Below are 20,241 nucleotides of genomic sequence, written 5' to 3' on the forward strand. Positions count from 1 at the left end.
TACACACTGGAGAAATATAGGAAGCAGTCCAATTAGTCCAAGGGCTAATAATTCCCTTCCCCCATAACTTTGAGGCAAAGAAGAGGCTTGTGTGGGATGGAGAGCTGAAGGATTCATACAGCAAGGTTCACATGAAGTGGCCTGCAGGAATCATTAGGGTCTAGATGAAAAAAAAACCAAAACCAATGGAATGGTTGTCCATGCCTTTTAATTCTTTTGTTTTTTTCAGCATGCACTTATCATGTATCTTCTCCTTGCCTGATTTTCTGCTAGAAGCTGAAGCTAGGGCAGTGAATTGGACAAGTGAAATAGAAACCAGCATGAGCAAGGGGACGGGATGCATGTGAGAAAGTCTGTGACTGTGGGTGACAAAGAAGAGACTAGCTGGCACCCAAGGGTCATGGGGAAAGTTAATTGGAGCTGGGCTTCGGAGATGGGAAATGAGGACAGGGAGATAAAGCAAGTGATTGTTCAAGGTTCTATCAGAGTTGAATGGGATTTCTCTTCTTCCTAACTGATAATGAGAAGCCCTCACTAGTTCTTGGGTAGGAAAGAAAAACAATTTGTTTCTAGAATGCTTTGTCTGGCAGCTCTGCACAGGCCACACTGGATAGCAAAGAGACCCAAATGTTAGTACAATGTTAGGGTGGGCAGGAGAAGCGAGGAACAGAGAAGTAGATCTGAATGCCATTTACTGTTTTTAACATTTTTTGAATGATTTTTTTGAAGTAGAGCTGATTTACAATATTTTATTAGTTTCAGGGGTACCACATAGTGATTCAATAATTTTGTAGATTACACTCCATTTAAAGTTATAAAATATTGGCTGTATTCCTGGTTTTATAAAATATATCTTTGTAGCTTATTTATCCTACACAGAGCAGTTTTGATCCGTTAGTTTCCTGCCCATATCTCGCCCCTCCCCTGCCCTATCCCATTTATTTAAAATGGTCTTTTAAAAACTACCTTATTTTATAGTCGAGAATAGTTGGTTAACAATGTTGTGTTAGTTTCAGGTGTGCAGCAAAGCAATTCAGTTAGACATGTATCTGTTCTTTTTCAAAATCTTTCCCCATTTAGGTTATTTAAAAATATTGGGTAGAGTTCCCTGTGCTGTACAGAAGGTCCTTGTTGATGATCTATTTTATATACAGTAAGTGTGCAGATGCTAATTCCTAATTTATCCCTTCTCCCCTACCCTTTCCCTTTGGTAACTCTTAAGTTCATTTTTGAATTCACTGAGTCTGTTCTTGTTTTGTAAATAACTTCATTTGTATCATTTTTTAGATTCCACATATAAGTGATATCATATGATATGTCTTTGTCTGACTTCATTTAGTATGATACTCTCTAGGTTCATCCATGGTGCTGCAAATGGCATTATTTCATTTTTATGACTGAGTACTATTCCTTTGTATATATGTACCACATCTTTATCCATTCATGTGTGAATGGATTTAGACTGTTCCCATGTCTTGGCTACTGTAAATAGTGGTGCTCTGAACATTAGGGTGCATTTATCTTTTTGAATTAGAATTTTCATGTTTTCTGGATATATGTCCAAGAGCGGTAACTCTATTTTTAGTTTAAGGAAACTCCATAGTGGCTGTACTTATATTCCTACCAGCAGTGTAGCAGGGCTCCTTTTTCTCCACACCCTCTCCAGCATTTATTGTTTGTAGACTTTTTGATGATGGCCATTCTGACTGTGTAAGGTGAGATACCTCATTGCTGTTTTGCTTTGCACTTCTCTAATAATTAGTGATGTTGAGCACCTTTTCATGTGCTTTTTGGCCTTCTGTATGTCTTTGGAGAAATGTCTGTTTAGATCTTCTGCCTGTTTTTTGATTGGGTTGCCTGTTAAATATCATTTACTCTTATTTCTCACTTTTCTTACATACTCTTTAAAATTGTAAATTAGGTTGTCCTCTCATACTTGGAAATCAAGGGTAAACCAGCTTCTCTTGGTCTCTAAAAGTAGACAAGATTTCTGGTTGATAGCTCGGATCAGTTTTATTAACCCAAAACTACCTCTCAACTTGGCACCTCTTCAGCCAGAAACAAACATATTATTCACCCTGGATTGTCCTGAAAGGGGTAAGAGAAATGAGTGTAATTTAAGGAGACGATCCTTAATTAAAGGAGCCACTTGGTAAACTTCAATGGCTGCCTTGTTTTGGCTAGACAATTTTTTTAAATTTTAATATACTTTTCCAAATCTTGTTTGTTGGAGAGTTTATCATAGTTGGCTTTTACCTGGTAAATTTTTATTTAATCTGTGGCGGATGCTGTGTCAGGTTGACCGGATTTCAGGATAGGCATTGTATCCTCCTGCCAAAGCAGTGAATGCAGCCTGTTGTGTGGTGAGTTCTCAGCGTGACACAGTACCCAGGATTTCAGTGCAGCCAGAGGGGTGAATAGGGTAGATTTTTTTATTTGCATGCACAAAGTCTCCCTCTTCCAACTACCCCTCTGAGTGGGCTTTCCTCCACTCCACATGTATATTTTCACTATTAACCTAATGTCACACATTTTGTCGGTTACCATTATATTATGTGTGGGTAGAGATGCTATAGCAATGAGTGACTGCTCCATGTAGTCAAACAGACCAATCCAGAATGATCATATGATTTTAGTGAACACCCTGCATCACCGCTTACCACTTGCAGAACTGAGGGAGTGTCTGTGTGTGTATACACACACACACACACACACACACACACATACAAAATCTGGTTTCGCCCCCAACATTTTTTCCCCTGTGGCATTGCAGAACTCTGGAACCGAAAGGAATTTACAGATGGGAAAGTTTATCTGCATTATTTAAAGACAAAGAAACTGAGGCCTAGACAGGAAAGGGGGCCAGATGCCACCGGCCACAGAGCTAGTAAGGAAGTTCAGGGATTGGAATACAGATTTCCAGATCCTGGCCTCTCTGTGTATCTCACCATGTTAAATCCTCATACTTGATTCTTAAAGAAACATGGATCTTCAAGACTGGAGACGCATGTGAAAAAGCACATGAAAAGATACTCAACATCACTAATTATTAGAGAACTGTGACTTCCCTGGTGGCTCAGATGGTAAAGCGTCTGCCTACAATGCAGAAGACCTGGGTTCGATCCCTGGGTTGGGAAGATCCCCTGGAGAAGGAAATGGCAACCCACTCCAGTGTTCTTGCCTGGAAAATTCCATGGACAGAGGAGCCTGGTAGGCTACAGTCCATGGGGTCGCAAAGAGTCAGACATGACTGAGCGACTTCACTTCACTTTGCAAATCAAAACTACGATGAGGTATCACCTTACGCTAGTCAGAATGGCCATCATTAAAAGTCTACAAATGATAGATGCTGGAGAGGATATGGAGAAAAGGGAACTCTCCTACACTCTTGGTGACTTACAGTGTTGAAAAAAAAACCCATTAATTTAGAAGTTATCTGCAAAGATATGCCTTGAACTCAGGTCTCTGGACTCCCAGACCAGAGCCATTTAACTGTTCTGTGGTAGAGGTATTGAGTGCTGTTTAGATGTACTTGGAAATGCATAGTGAAAATAGTTTTAAAAATTCCCTGAACCCTATACCCTGTAGTTCTTGGCCTCTTCAAGCCCTGACCTCTTCATCTGATTGCTGTCTGTATTTTTCTTAAACATGTTGAGGAGCTGTAAAGAAGTGGCTTAGAGTGTGCTGAGACAGCCCACTGATTTGATATTATAACACTTCCAGTCAACAGAGTTAATTACTTCAAATGTGCAGCTTAAGTGTAGCCATTGAATGAGATCAGAATCAGTTCCTGGAAATCAGGCTTTGATAATGAGAGCTTTGCAAGGCAAGAGCCACAGTGAAGGGGAAGCAGCGCAGTGGGGTTCTAATATCTTGGTACCACATTGCCCCTGTCAGGGTTGACTGGAAGGGAAGTGGGTATCTTGTCCTACCCTCTTTGACCTGCTCATTATAGAAGCCCCCTAGTATTTCCAAGCAGGAGCTACACAGGGCTGCCCACTTCAGAATCCTGTCCCCCATTGGTTGTCTTCCCATGGCAACCCTCTGTATGCTGGACTGTTCTTCTCTACCTACCCTCAGTACACCTTCTCCCACCCCTGCTGGCCTGTTTTGGGTTCCAGGTCTATCTTCTGCTCTCCTTTATGATGGTCAGGGGTCTCACTCACTGGTCTATTTGAGGACACTACTGTTAAAATATGGAGAATTTATCATTTGTGGGATCTGCAACTCTGTCAGTCAGCTAGGGCTGCCATAAGCATATATAATACTTTAAACTGGGTGACTTAAACAAAAGAAATTTGTTTTCCCATAGTTCTGGAGGCTGAAAGTCCAAGATCAAGGTGCTGGCAGGGTGGACTTATCCTGGGGGTTCTCCCTTTAACTTGCAGAAGGTCACCTTCTTGTAGTATCTTTACATGGCTAAAATTTCTCTGTGCACAGGCATCCCTGGTGTCTGTCTCCTCTTATAAGGACACCAGTCATATTGGATTAGGGCCTGGCTCTTATGACCTCATTTAACCTTAGTTGTCTCCCTAAAGCTCTCACCTCCCAATACAGCCGTATTGGGGATTAAGTACTATAACCTGTGAATTTTGAAGAGGCAAGACTGAGTCATTAACAGGACCACAGGTAGGTTCCTCTCTAATAGAGATGTCTGCAGCCTTATCTCAGAGCAGTAACTCTCTGTGTATATCATCTCCACAGGCAAGTGAGGAATGTGATTTGGACAGAGACCTCTACCCCTGTATACACATCTCCAAGGCTGCCTACAAATAAAGCCAGATCTGAACAATTAAAGATCTGCATTCCAAATCTCCAGGTGATAGATAAGTTGAATGATAAAACCTCCTGCCCAGGTGGCATTTTCAGTAGGCTCAGAGAAATACCAAAGGGATGCGCCCAGAGTCCTCACCAGTTAGCCAGTTTCATTTTGTTTGATGACTTGGATTTCATTTTAATTATTTAATTTTGGAATGTAGGGAGATGTATTATATATGGGTTAGTTATATATAAATGTGAGTGTTATGTATCTATGGAAATATGTTTTTTCACTCTAAGCTTTGAGAAGGTTACAGAAAGTTCATATGTCAGACTAGATGTTAGAAACCAAGGTCACCACAGTCAGGGGTATCATTGTGCATCATGAGGCCACTGACTATGCAAGTGAGCCAGGCATCTGCATTAGGCACCAGTAATAATGATAATAGCTGACTGTGAACAAACCATGATTTTTATGTCTTCACTGTGACTCTGTGAGGGTGGTTTTCTATAGAACAGGAAATGAGGCGTACTTTGCTCAGGGTCAGACAACTACTAAGTGTGGCAGGAGTACCTGTCTGATAATGAAATGCAGGTATTGTGCTCACTCTGAATAAAACACAAATACTTAGTGATGAAAAACAGGGCAAGGAACTTTCCTGGCACTCCAGTGATTAGGATTTCACCCTCTAATGCAGGGGGCTGGGTTCCATCCCTGGTTGGAGAGCTAAGATCCCACATGCCCTAGTAGCCAAAAATAAAAACATAAAACAGAAGCAATGTTGTAAAAAAAAATCAATAAAGACTTAAAAAAAAAAAAGAAAAGCAGGGATAATCCATGTTGTTGTCTCAGTGTTGCAGCATTTGAAAGATTGAGGTGATTGGTTGGAGGATAAGTTGCTGGAGAAACCCCAAAGAGACGTGACCTGAGCCAAACCTTGAAACATAAATAAAATTCAGAGAGGAACAGAGGTGGGGAAAGAGAGTATGCTAAATCGGAAGCATGTGCTGAGTCACTTCAGTCATGTCCAACTCTGCGATGCCATGGACTGTAGCCCACCAGGCTCCCTTGGTCCATGGGATTCTGTAGGCAAGAATACTGGAGTCGGTTGCCATTTCCTTCTCCAGGGGATCTTCCTGACCCAGGGATCATACCTGAGTCTCCTATGGCTCCTGTATTGCAGGCGGATTCCTTACCACTGAGCCACCGGGGAAGCAGAACTGGAGGCAGAAATGGCAAATTGAGTGGAGAGAACCAGAAGACTTTCTGGCAAGACTTTATGTAAAGGTTTGGAAATACAAATGAAGAGAGGCTGTGTTCCTATTTGTCAAGACAGACTCTGGACTCCACCTTGAAGGGGAAGCAAAGCTGTGTTGAATCTCAGAGTGGCTTGGATCTAGACTGGTCAGTTTTCACAGACAGCAGTTCACCTGCATCCAAGAAGTGAGCTTTTTAGTCAATATGTAGGAATTTGTCTATTGAAACTGTTTTAATAGCAAATAGCCACTAGCCCTTCTGCTTACTGAAAAATAATAAATGTCAGGAACATAAAAAAAAAATTTCTGTAGCTTTTTGTAGCTTTGCTGTTTCATGGGTGCAGATGGACTTGAATGGAATTGTTGTTTATTTGTGCCACAGTCTGAGTGAAAGTGTGAACCAGAAAAAAACATTCTACGCAATCATTCATCTTACGTTCTCAGTAAAAAACATGCTTCGCGTTGTCAGTTCAGATTTTGAGACTCCGATGACACAGGCTCAATTACCTTGAAGTCATTGAATTCTCATCCATTAGATGAAGATGTATATGAAGATGACCTCAGAATTCATTACTTTCCAACATATGTGTCCTCTTTCTTCATGGATTTACATGATCCACCACTTTAGTTATGTCAGTGGAGGTATCTGTGTGTTTCCAACCAAAGGCAGCTTCTTACACATTTCTGGATCTCTTATATATAGATCTAAATGCTCACATTGCCTTTTTCCTAAACTAGATTTCTCTTCTCTTAGGAGATGAAGTAATAGAGAACAGAGGACTTTGGTGAGAACTTTTATTACACAGTAATTTTAAATTTAAGAAATTGTTTCACAGAGATGGTATCAGAAGTAACAGGAATAAGTTGTTTTGGAAGTGAGAGCATTACCACTATGATATCGGATGTGAGGATAGTAGACAGCCAGAGGAGGGAAAGCTGGCTGGGAAATTCTCAAAATTCCAGTCCGTAGGGTAAATCTTTAAGGGAGGGGTGCTTGGAGACAGTAGGCTTTGTGATGGAATCATGTTAAACCAGCATGTCCTCAAACTGTCATTCTATAAAATGGACAAAACCCAATTTCTCATATCATCAAATGTCATTTTCTGAGCACCACTTCCTGTGTCAGGGAAGGGAAATATCAAGGAACATGAGTGAATGGTCCCAGTCTAGGAGATCATGGTTTACTTCTGGAGGCTTAGACCTAACTCAAGCATAACTGACATACAATACATAGCAATTTATAGGAAATCCTAAACCATCACCCAGAACCCAGCAGTTTGCAAATAATGCTGTGCATCAGAATCAGCTGGGGGCTTGTAAAAGGACAGAGTCTCAGGCTGTATTCCTGGAAATTCTGAGTTGGAGCCTTTGCTTCTCGGTTGGTTTTTGTTTTTTAACAAGCTCCAAGTCCATTAAAGACTGCTGGTGAAGACAATAAGGGTATGGGGGAGTGGGGTGGACAATCACTTTGGACTGGGGCATAATGGAAACTGCACCCCCCCCCACCCCCAGCACTGAGCACAGAGGTGGAAGATACAGGTTCATAGAGCTGAGGGTATATGCATGTGGAGACAATCGGGGTGGAGTGAAGGGGTTTAATAGGAGGTGGTGTCCACTGGGTAAATGCCTGGATGGCCTGTGGGCTAACTCCACTCTGTGAGAGCAGGAAGAGAAGACTGGCTTGGTTCTTTCAGACAGGGATCTTGATGGTCTGGCAAGGCTAGTGGAAGGGAGAAGAAAGTAGGTATTGGATCTTTTATTGGGCACGCACCTGGTAAAGCCCCTTGGGAGAAAGAGGAGGGTGGGTGGGTGCCTATGTCTTTTTCCCTTCCTGTCTGCTCAGTGAAGCTAACTGATCTCTAGCACAGTGTACTAGGTGTACATTAAACAAAACACTAAGATTAGCCAATCCACTTACCTCCCCCAAAGGAGCTCGCTCACCCAGAGGAAGCCTGACAAATGACCACGTAAAATATTATGCTTTTAAGAAGGTCCCTTATATCTCAGAGAGTCAATAGTCCATTATGTCAGTTCCCATCCACTGGCTTCTTTCTCAGCTATTTATATTTCCATTTAGTTGAAGCATAGGCAAAGCTCACCAAGGCCCAGAAAATTAGAGTTATCAGAGCCTCGTTAGTTATCTCTTCTACAACATCTATCTTTTTCATTCCACCCACTCTGGGCCCAGCAGTTTGGCTCCTGCTTTCACTTCCTTTTGAGACTTTCCAGTGTGAGGTCCTGCTTTTTCCAATGTCTCCACTGCTGATCCTTTGACTATATCTTTTCCTCTTCTGTTCTTCTGGTATTTGGTTTTTTTGTGGGGAGAAGAGAAGAGAAAAATGAAGACTTGGTGAGAGAAAACGTTTTCTGTACCGGTTTTCCTGCATTCTGTTGTCTTCTCTGTTTTTTGTTTTTTTTTTTCAAATTTAAATTTATTTAATTGGAGGCTAATTACTTTACAATATTGTATTGGTTTTGCCATACATCCACATGAATCTGCCACAAGTGTACACATGTTCCCAATCCTGAACCCCCCTCCCACCTCCCTCCCCATACAATCCCTCTCGGTCATCCCAGTGCACAAGCCCCAAGCATTCTGTATCCTGCATCGAACCTGGACTGGCGATTTGTTTCTTATATGATATTATACATGTTTCAATGCCAGTCTCCCAAATCATCCCACCTTCACCCTCTCCCACAGAGTCCAAAAGACTGTTCTGTACATCTGTGTCTCTTTTGCTGTCTCGCATACAGGGTTATCCTTACCATCTTTCTAAATTCCATATATATGCATTAGTATACTGTATCAGTGTTTTTCTTTCTGACTTACTTCACTCTCTATAATCGGCTCCAGTTTTATCCACCTCATTAGAACTGATTCAAATGTATTCTTTTTAATGGCTGAGTAATACTCCATTGTGTATATGTACCACAGCTTTCTTATCCATTCATCTGCTGATGGGCATCTATGTTGCTTCCATGTCCTGGCTGTTATAAACAGTGCTGCGATGAACACTGGGGTACACGTGTCTCTTTCAATTCTGGTTTCCTTGGTGTGTATGCCCAGCAGTGGGATTGCTGGGTCATAAGTTCTATTTCTGTACTATTTCGGTACAGAAAGTTCTATTTCCAGTTTTTTAAGGAATCTCCACACTGTTCTCCATAGTGACTGTACTAGTTTGCATTCCCACCAACAGTGTAAGAGGGTTCCCTTTTCTCCACACCCTCTCCAGCATTTATTGCTTGTAGACTTTTGGATCGCAGCCATTCTGACTGGCGTGAAATGGTACCTCATAGTGGTTTTGATTTGCATTTCTCTGATAATGAGTGATGTTGAGCATCTTTTCATGTGTTTGTTAGCCATCTGTATGTCTTCTATGGAGAAATGTCTATTTAGCTCTTTGGCCCATTTTTTGATTGGGTCGTTTATTTTTCTGGAGTTGAGCTGCAGGAGTGGCTTGTATATTTTTGAGATTTTACTTCTCTGTTTATGTCCTATACCTTGCACACTCATTGGTCTGTGTGCTCAGTCATGTCTCACTCTTTGTGACCCCTGGACTATAGCCTGCCAGGCTCCTCTGTCCATGGACTTTTCCAGGCAAGAATTCTGGAGTGGGTAGCCATTTCCTTCTCCAGGCAGTCTTCCTGACCCAGGGATTGATTCCAGGTCTCATGCATTGCAGGCAGAGTCTTTACCATCTGAGCTTCCAACGAAGTCCTCTTGCTGGCCTAATCTTCCTTAAACAGCTCTCAGAATCACAGGAGCTAGGACAGGTATATATTGACACTGAGATAAACTGCCTTGAAAAATAAAGTTAGGGAGTAAGAAGAAATACTTGAAAGGGGGAACTTACCATCACAAAGACAATCTGTTCCACTGTTGGACAGTGTGGATGGTTGAAAAAGTATTCCGCTGTTCAGTGCTATGAGGATGATCTCAGAACTGTCCAGCTATTTTTGCCTTCTGAAGTTACACAAAATATATCACCTTGTTCTTTTACAGTATAGAACTCTGTATGTATGTAGAATTTCCACACACATACATGTACACAATCATACATACACACACAGAGCCTCAAAGTCTTCTCTTTTCCAGCTAAGCACCTCTACTACTACTACTACTAAGTCGCTTCAGTCGTGTCCGACTCTGTGTGACCCCATGGACTGCAGCCCACCAGGCTCCCCCGTCCCTGGGATTCTCCAGGCAAGAACACTAGAGTGGGTTGCCATTTCCTTCTCCAATGCATGAAAGTGGAAAGTGAAAGTGAAGTCACTCAGTCGTGTCTGACTCTGTGTGACCCCATGGACTGCAGCCTACCAGGCTCCTCCATCCATGGGATTTTCCAGGCAACAGTACTGGAGTGGGGTGCCATTGCCTTCTCCCAAGCACCTCTAGTTCTTGCAATTATGACTCAACAATTTTCTTCTCACTTACTGTCCTTTTGACCAACTCGGGTCATAAAACTGACTGTAGAACTCAAGATACAGTCAGACCACACAAAAGGACTTTTCCTCCCTTTTATTGGGTACTGTGCTTTTGTTCAAACACCCTAGCTTACATTAGCATTTTGAAAGCCAGTGACACTGTTGATACCTATCATGCTTGCAGTCAACTAAGATCTATAGACTTGCAATCTAAGTTAAGGACTTGAAAGACATCTCTGTTCAATTTAATCTTGTGAGTTTGGCCCATATTGTCTTCTGGCAAGATCTTTCTAGATGATGATTCTTTCAGCAATGGCTCTCCTTCCTAACTTTATGTAATCTCCAATTTGATAAGAAAACTGTCAATTTTTTTCATAATATATTGTTGAGTATAATAAGTTAAAAACAGTTTTATAATGCAATCTTACTTTACTGAAAATACCTGTTATTTGTACAAAAACAATCTGGATGAAGATATACTAAAATGTTAACAGTCCTTATCTCTGATTATAAGACTTACAATTTTTAATTTTTGGTTATACCTTTGTCTGAGTTACTAACTTAGTTACTTTTAAAAGGAGTCCTTCTAACTGAAAAGACTGGTATTGAATGTATGGTATCTATTGTTACCTAATTGCTGTGAGTTTCTTGAGTCTTTAACTTGACAAAGTTTCTTGAGAACAGGGAAGCTATGCTTCATAATCTCCCAAGGAGCTGGCACAAATCTTGACTGACTGGGTTTGCTTTTAAATTAACTTGTCCTTCCTCCAGTGCTGAAGACATGGCCTTTGGTTTGACTTTTCTCTCGTTTATATCAATGTCTTAAAATAATGGGAACACATGTTTTATCTACATCAACACTTAAGCAAATAAGGCTGATTCATTTACTGGTGAATGATTATTCGGTGGGTTAACAAATCTGTTTAGTCGATTGAAAGCCTATTATTTTGATTTACCATGGTTGGCTCATAATTCTACAATGTAAACATAAATAATGGAATAATTTTGGTGAGAGACTATTGGTGAACCCTCCAAGTACTGTTTTGTTGAGACCAGCACTGTGCTAAGAATTCCTACAAATGGAGATGAAGACAGGACTCTTGATGTCAACTCTGGGAGATGGTGAGGGACAGGGAGACCTGGCGTGCTGCAGTCCATGGGGTGACAAGGAGTCGGATGTGACGAGGCAACTGAGCAACAGCAGCAGTTGGTGAGGTAAGACTTCCAAGAGCAAAAAGGTGTCAGGATACATATTGGGACATTGATTGGTGTTTGATACTGTCTTTAGGTCATTACATTTCTCTCTTCAACAGAGCATTTGGTCAAGGAGAATGAGGGGTGAGAATAGGACTTTGTCCTGCAGTTGTAACCCCTAGAAGATAACAAACTGAAACTCATAGAAAAGTTATTCATATACATTTTTTTCTACATATTTGTTTTAGAAAAATGTAGAAATTATAATTTTTCTATTAGGTAGAAATAATTTACTATGGCCAAGTGATCCCCTCCCCTTCTCAGTCTTCCTTGCTCCCTGCATCCCACAGTGCTGTCCACTCTGTATCTCTGAGGCAGACTCGGTGGACCATGGTTCTTCCATCTCCCACTGCTTTCCCGTTATCTGGGGTCTCTGGGAAAGATGGGCTGAGAAGGTCCTTTGTCCTTCAGTAACCACACATAGTTTACATGGAAAATCTGACTCTGATAAGGCCCTGTGTGCTCACAAAAGGCAAAAACCATGAGGAGGTACTACAAAATTATCTAATTTATATATGTCATTAACTTGTAACCAATGCTTCACTCTTAAAGTCTGGTACCCCTCCTTAGGTAAGGATTTTTTTTCCCTTCATTCTTATCGACTTTTCTCATTCTTGAAAAGCCTAAAAACTGGCCTAGAAAATGAATGACTCTTTCCCTCTCTGCCTTTCTCTCTCTATTCTTCCTTCCCTCCCTTCCTCTTAGACTATAATTCTATTGAATCCTCCAAACAACAAAGAAAAAGAAGAATTATTAACTTCTCTTTAAGTTTCAGATTTTTCACCTTTAAGAAGGAGAAGAAAATTCCCCAAATTTGCACAGCTAATGAGGGGCAGAGGCATGGTTCAAAAAGAAATCTTTCTACTCCAAAGCTAGTATCAACCTCTTGACCAAATAATAGGTACCAGCAGGGCAGGTACTGGCCTCCATCTCTCTCCTTCTAGGACCTGATATAGATCTTGGCAGAGGATGATCACCAATAAATTTTCTTTGAATTGCATTTTAGTTTGGATCTCAGAACCCTGAGTTGGACAGAACCTCACACGTCACCCAATACCTTGCTCCCATAAGGCAGGGACGCACCTGCCAATCTGGAAGGAATGGGTCTTATTTAATTCTCCTTGCTTCTCTCATCACCCCTGAACAGCTCTTCAGGCCAGAGTCCTATACCATGGAGCATGCTGATTTGTCTTTTAACTAAATTTTTTTTTTCATATAAATAAGATTAATATATTTTCATTATAGAAAATAAGCTCAGTAAAAAGAAAATTTTAAGCCATACAGATATTTTTAAACAAAAATGCAGTCATATGATACAAACTTTTATAACCAATTCCTTCACTCAGCAATGTATTGTAAACATCTTGCAATGTTAATGATTATAGATGAATATCATCTTCGATGATCCCATAGCTTTGTGCTGGATGGATGGCTGGATAAATTATCAGTCATTAGCTAGTTCCTTGCAGATTAGATAACAACTCTTAAAACTTTCAAATAAATTGTTTCTAGATGATGTCATTCATCCAGAGATTTGCTAGCAGGAGTGCAAGAGTCACTCATTTCTCAAGTTTGCTTCACTTTAAGTCTAGGCCATACTATACATCTGCAATGGATCAGAGAAGAAGACATTTTTGTGTGTACATGGAAATATTACATTTAACTTGGTACACTGTAGCACAAAATGTATCAAATGGTTAAGAAAGTATAAACAGTTCAGATGTAAAACTCAGAATTAATTTAAGATGACATATATATAGAATCAGTTCCAAAAGCAACAGCCTATCATATATGAAAATATGTTTTAATGTGAGAAAAATGTATAAGTAGTGTTCTAATATTATGATCAACAAGGTAATGCTTATTTAACTTATAGGAAATAATGTATTTGTTAATTTAATGTTTTATATTTCCTTCTTCCTAGTTCTTTTGGGGGGAAATGATAAAATTGTTTTCTACCTATGAATTTTTGTGTATCAGACAAGATACAACATGAAAAACAAACAGAAGGCATTTAACACAGAGAGCTAGTTATAAAAGATGAAGAGACGAAATTGATGTTGATCCAATAGAGAGAACCATATGTACTACCAGAAACCACCAAAGAAGGATTGCTGACACCAAAGTTAGAATCATCAAAGCAATGAAGCCACTTCCACAGTTGCCGCCAGACGCCAAAGAAGAAAAGGAGGGATAATAACAACTTTTCTCTACTCCTAGTATGTGGAACCCATTAGAAAGGGAGTTGCACAAAAGTCTGAGCAGTGTATGGACAGTCAGGTATGGGAATGACAGACAATAGATAAATAACTGACACTATTACCTTCCTACCACTTGGAAACATGGAGGAAGCTTCATATGGATCACAGCCTTGTCTGACCCAATGAAACTATGAGCCACCCAAGATGGATTGGTCATATTCAAGAGTTCTGATAAAACATAGTCCACTGGAGAAGGGAATGGCAAACCACCTCGGCATTCTTGTCTTGAGAACCCCATGGACAATATGAAAAGGCAAAAAGGACATTGAAAGATGAACTCTCCAGGTTGGTAGCTGCCCAATATGTTACTGGAGAAGAGTGAAGAAATAACTCCAGAAAGAATGAAGAGGCTAAGCCAAAGTGGAAACAATGCCCAGTTGTGGATGTGATTGGTGGTGAAAGTAAAGTCCGATGCTATAAAGAGCAATATTGCATAGGAACCTGTAATGTTAGGTCCATGAATCAATGTAAATTGGAAGTGGTCAATCAGAAGATGGCAAGAGTGAGCATTGACATTTTAGGAATCAGTGAACTAAAATGGACTGATATGGGTGAATTTAACTAGATGACCATTATATCTGCTACTGTGGGCAAGAATCCCTTAGAAGAAATGGAGTAGCCCTCATAGTCAACAAGAGTGTGAAATACAGTACTTGGGTGCAATCTCAAAAATGACAGAATGATCTCTGTTCATTTCCAAGGCAAACCATTCAATATCACAGTAATCCAAGTCTATGTCCCAACCACTAATGTTGAAGAAGCTGAATGGTCTATGAAGACCTACAAGACTGTCTAGAACTAACACCAAAAAAAGATGTCCTTTTTCATCATAGGGGATTGGAATGCAAAAGTAGAAATCAAGAGATACCCGAAGTAACACAAATTTGTCCTTGGAGTATAAAATGAAGCAGGGCAAAGGCTAATAGAGTTTTGCCAAGAGAACACATTGGTCATAGCAAACACCCTCTTCCAAAAACACAAGAGACAACTCTATACATGGACATCACCAGATGGTCAATACTGAAATCAAACTGATAATATTCTTTGCAGCTGAAGATGGAGAAACTCTATACAGTCAGCAAAAACAAGACCAGGAGCTGACTATTGCTCAAATCATGAGCTTGTTGAAGCAAAAGAAACACTGATGTATGGAACAGTCTTATGGACTCTGTGGGAGAGGGAGAGGGTGGGAAGATTTGGGAGAATGGCATTGAAACATGTAAAATATCATGTATGAAACGAGATGCCAGTCCAGGTTCAATGCACGATACTGGATGCTTGGGGCTAGTGCACTGGGACGACCTAGAGGGATGGTATGGGGAGGGAAGAGGAAGGAGGGTTCAGGATGGGGAGCACATGTATACCTGTGATGGATTCATTTTGATATTTGGCAAAACTAATACAATTATGTAAAGTTTAAAAATAAAATAAAAAAAAAAAGAAAACAGAAAAAAAAAAGAAAGAAAAACTCAGACTTAAATTGAAGAAACTAGGGAAAACCACTAGACCATGCAAGTATGACTTAAATCAAATCCTTTATGACTATACAGTGGAGGTGACAAGTAGATTCAAGGGATTACATCTGACAGAGTGCCTGAAAAACTATGGATGGAGGTTCATAACATTGTACAGGAGGCAGTGATCAAAAGCATCTCCAAGAAAAAGAACTGTAAAAATGCAAAATGGTTATCTGAGGAGGCCTTACAAATAACCGAGAATAAAAGAGAAGTGAAAGGCAAAGGAAAAAAGGAAAGATATACCCATCTGAATGCAGAGTTCCAAAGAATAGAAAGGAGAGACAAGAAAGCCTTCTTAAGTGTACAATGGAAAGAAATAGAGGAAAACAATGGGAAACAATAGAGGAAAAGAATGGGAAAGACTAGAAATCTCTTCAAGACAGTTGGAGTTACCAAGGGAACATTTCATGCAAAGATAGGCACAATAAAAGACAGAAATGGTATGGTCTTAACAGAAGCAGAAGATATTAAGAAAAGATGGCAAGAATACACAGAAGAACTATACAAAAAAGATCTTCATGACCCAGATAACTACAATGGTGTGATCACTCACCTAGAGCCAGACATCTTGGAGTGTGAAGTCAAGTAGGCCTTAGGAAGCATCACTACGAACAAAACTAGTGGAGGTGATGGAATTCCAACTGAGCTATTTTAAATCCTAAAAGATGATGCCGTGAAAGTGCTACACTCAATATGCCAGTAAATTTTGAAAATTCAGCAGTGGCCATGAGACTGAAAATGGTCAGTCTTCATTCCATTCCCAAAGAAGGGCAATGCCAAAGAATGCTCAAACTACCACACAATTGCACTCATTTCACATGATAGCAAAATAATGCTCAAAATCCTTCAAGCTAGGCTTCAGCAGTATGTGAACCTAGAACTTTCAGATGTACAAGCTGGGTTTAGAAAAGGCAAAGGAACCAGAGATCATACTGCTGATATTTGTTGGATCATAGAAAAAGCAAGAGAATCCCAGAAAAACATCTACTTCTGCTTCACTGATTATGCTAAAGCCTTTGACCGTGTGGATCATGACAAACTGTGGAAAACTCTTAAAAAAAAAGGGATACAAGAACACCTTACCTACCACCTGTGAAATCTTTATGCATGCCAAGAAGCCACAGTTAGAACCAGACATGGAACAACAGACTGGTTCCAAATAGGGAAAGGAGTAGGTCAAGGCTGTATATTGTCACCCTGCTTATTTAATATGCCAAGTACATGTGAACTGCCAGGCATTCTGGAATCAAGACTGCCAGGAGAAATATCAGCAACTTCAGATATGCAGATGACACTACTCTTATGGCAGAAAGTGAAGAGGAACAAAAGAATGTCTTGATGAAAGTGAAAGAGGAGAGTGAAAAGTTAGCTTAAAACTCAAACTCAGCATTCAAAAACTGAATATCATGGCATCTGGTCCCATCACTTCATGGCAAATAGATGGGGAAACAGCGGAAACAGTGGCTGACTTTATTTTCTTGGGCTCCAAAATCACCGCAGATGGTGACTGAAGCCATGAAATTTAAAAAATGCTCCTTGGATAGAAAGTTATGACCAACCTAGACAGCATATTAAAAAGCAGAGACATTACTTTGCCAACAAAGGTCTGTCTAATTAAAGCTATGGTTTTTCCAGTAGTCTTGTATGGATGTGAGAGTTGGACCATAAAAAAAGGCTGAGTGCTGAAGTTGATACTTTTGAATGTGGTGTTAGAGGAGAGCCTTGACAGTCCCTTACACTGCATAGAGAACAAAGCAGTCAATCCTAAAGGAAATCAACCCTGAATATTCATTGGAAGGACTGATGTTGAAGCTGAAGCTCCAAAACGTTGGCTACCTGATGTGAAGAACCTACTCATTAGAAAGGATCCTGATGCCGGAAAAGATTGAATGCAGGAGGAGAAAAGGACAATACAGAATGAGATGGTTGGATTGCATCACCAACTCAGTGGACATGAGTTTCAGTAAGCTCTGGGAGATGGTGAAGGACATGGAAGCCTGGTGTGCTGCAGTCCATGGGGTCGCAAAGAGTCGGACACAACTGAGTGACTGAATAACAACAGCAACCTTACAGCTAAAGCAACTAGAGAAAGAAAGATGAACAAAACCCAAAGGTAGAAGGAAAGAAATCATAAAGATCAGAGTACAAATAAATGAATTGTAGACTAAAAACATAATAGAAAAGATCAATGAAACAAAAAGCAGGTTCTTTAAAAAGATAAACAAAATTGATAAACCTTTAGCCAGATTCATTAAGGAAAAAAGATGAGGGCCCAAGTCAATAAAATCAGAAATGAAAAAGAAGTTATAACTGACACCATAGAAATACAAAGGATCTTAAGAGATTAATATGAACAACGTAATGCCAACAAAATGGACAACCTAGAAGAAATGGACAAATTCTTTGAAAGGTGCAATCTCTCAAGACTGAACCAGGAAGCAATAGGATCCCAGGGATGCAAAGACTTTTTAATATCTGCAAATTAATCAACAGAAAGAAAGAAAGAAAGAAAAATACCAATACAGTATACTAACACATATATATGGAATTTAGAAAGATGGTAACGACAACCCTGTATGTGAGACAGCAAAAGAGATGTCAAAGAGAGACAGCAAAAGAGACACAGATGTATAGAACAGTCTTTTGGACTCTGTGGGAGAGGGACGGGGGGATGATTTGGGAGAATGGCATTAAAGCATGTATAATATCATATAAGAAATGAATTGCCAGTCCAGGTTCGATGCAGGATACAGGAAGCTTGGGGCTGGTGCACTGGGATGACCCAGAGGGATGGTATAGGGACAGAGGTGAGAGGGGGGTTCAGGATGGGGAACACATGTACACCCGTGTGGATGCATGTTGATGTATGGCAAAACCAATACAATATTGTAAAGTAAAAAAAAAAATTATATATATATATATAAACCATGTTATATACCACATTTACAAACTGAAGAATAAATACCATATGATCACCTCAATAGATGCAGAAAAAACTTGTGACAAAATTTAACAAACACTTATGATAAAAACTCTCCAGAAAGTGGGCATAGAGGGAAAAAAGTTAGTGCAGTTGCTCAGTGATGTCCAACTCTTTGTGACCCCATGGACTACAGCACGCCAGGCCTCCTGGTCCATCACCAACGCCCGGAGTTTACTCAAACTCACGTCCATTGAGTTGGTGGTGCCACTCAAGCATCTCATCTTCTGTCATTCCCTTCTCCTCCTGTCTTCATCTTTCCCAGCATCAGGAACTTTTCAAATGAGTCAGCTCTTCGCATCAGGTAGCCAAAGTATTGGAGTTTCAGCTTCAACATCAGTCCTTCCAGTGAACACCCAGGACTGATCTCCTTTAGAATGGACTGGTTGGATCTCCTTGCAGTCCAAGGGACTCTCAAGAGTCTTCTCCAACACCATAGTTCAAAAGCATCAATTCTTCGGTGCTCAGCTTTCTTCACAGTCCGACTCTCACATCCATACATGACCAGTGGAAAAACCATAGTCTTGACTAGACGGACCTTTGTTGGCAGAGCAATGTCTCTGCTTTTTAATATGCTGTTTAGGCTAGTCATAACTTTTCTTCCAAGGTGTAAGCATCTTTTAATTTTATGGCTGCAGTCACCATCTGCAGTGATTTTGGAGCCCCCCAAAATAAAATCTATCACTGTTTCTACTGTTCCCCCATCTATTTCCCATGAAGTGATGGGACCAGATGCCATGATCTTAATTATCTGAATATTGAGCCTTTGATCTAACAGCCTCAAATGAGATATCTCCCTCCATGTAGCTGATATACTGGAAGCCCATGTAGAAAAGACACATCTGGCCATAATAAGTCATTTCAAGCTATGCATTGCACTGTGGGTGCAACTCATAGTGGAGTAGCTGAGGTGAGGTCTGCAAAGAGTTTTTCTACCTGGGACAGACTCCCTTGCTCTGAGAGTGAGTCTAGCATGATGGGTAAGGACAGGTACCCTCTTCAGCAACAATAAAATGTTGCCATTGTTATTGGCCAAGGGCCAGTAGAGGGCTTCTATGATCACTGTGATTCCTTTGGGTCCTGTGGTGACTGTCATTTAGTGGCTTCATGGTCTTCCCCATAAAGCTTATGCTGAAGTATTTTCCAGAATCCAGTCAATCACTTTCTCAGTCAGACTTGTGAGGTCAGAGGAAGATCCTTGGTGGAAAGAAAGCTCCCTCACTGTAATTCTGGCATGGTCCAGGATCATCTTATGGACTTTTACCTTGTGATGATCATAGGCTTATCAAAGATACGGTCCTGGGAAAACATTGGTGTTTGAACCTCAACATTCAGGACCTTCTTGTGATTGACCACTGAGGAGATGCTGATGAATAGGTAGTTCCAGTGACATACCCTTTCTCCTTAAAACATCAAAGCATATTGTTGCCTTGGAGGGTATAGGGGTTATGGCAATCCTGTTGGGATGGACCAACAACTTGGGAACAGACTCTGCCTCCACAGAGATGTGACAACCACAGAGCAAAGAGCAGGCCCTACTCAACATCCAGTGCAGACTCCGATCAGCACAACACAGTCACACCACCTGTCAAGGGGATAACAGCCAGCACATACCGAGGAAATATTTGGCAGGCATCCATACTAAAAATGGCCCTGGCACCAAAAATGTTAGACTCATGCAGGCTACTCAGAGAAACTGCCATATAAAAAACATGGTAGATAACCATTTTCCCTAAATTCATAGAGTCACAGAAATAGAACTAAAATGAAGAAACAGAGGAGCCACTCC

At 40.5% G+C, this 20,241-nt stretch overlaps 1 non-coding gene across 1 annotated transcript; it reads left to right on the forward strand.

Annotated features, from left to right (window-relative positions):
* Positions 1-3,065: 3,065 nt before the first annotated feature.
* Positions 3,066-3,137, forward strand: TRNAC-ACA (transfer RNA cysteine (anticodon ACA)). The gene has a single exon. It is a non-coding gene; the product is annotated as a tRNA-Cys (tRNA).
* Positions 3,138-20,241: the final 17,104 nt, after the last annotated feature.

This window comes from Bos javanicus, chromosome 15 (genome assembly GCF_032452875.1).
Source record: "Bos javanicus breed banteng chromosome 15, ARS-OSU_banteng_1.0, whole genome shotgun sequence".
Lineage (NCBI taxonomy): Eukaryota > Metazoa > Chordata > Mammalia > Artiodactyla > Bovidae > Bos > Bos javanicus.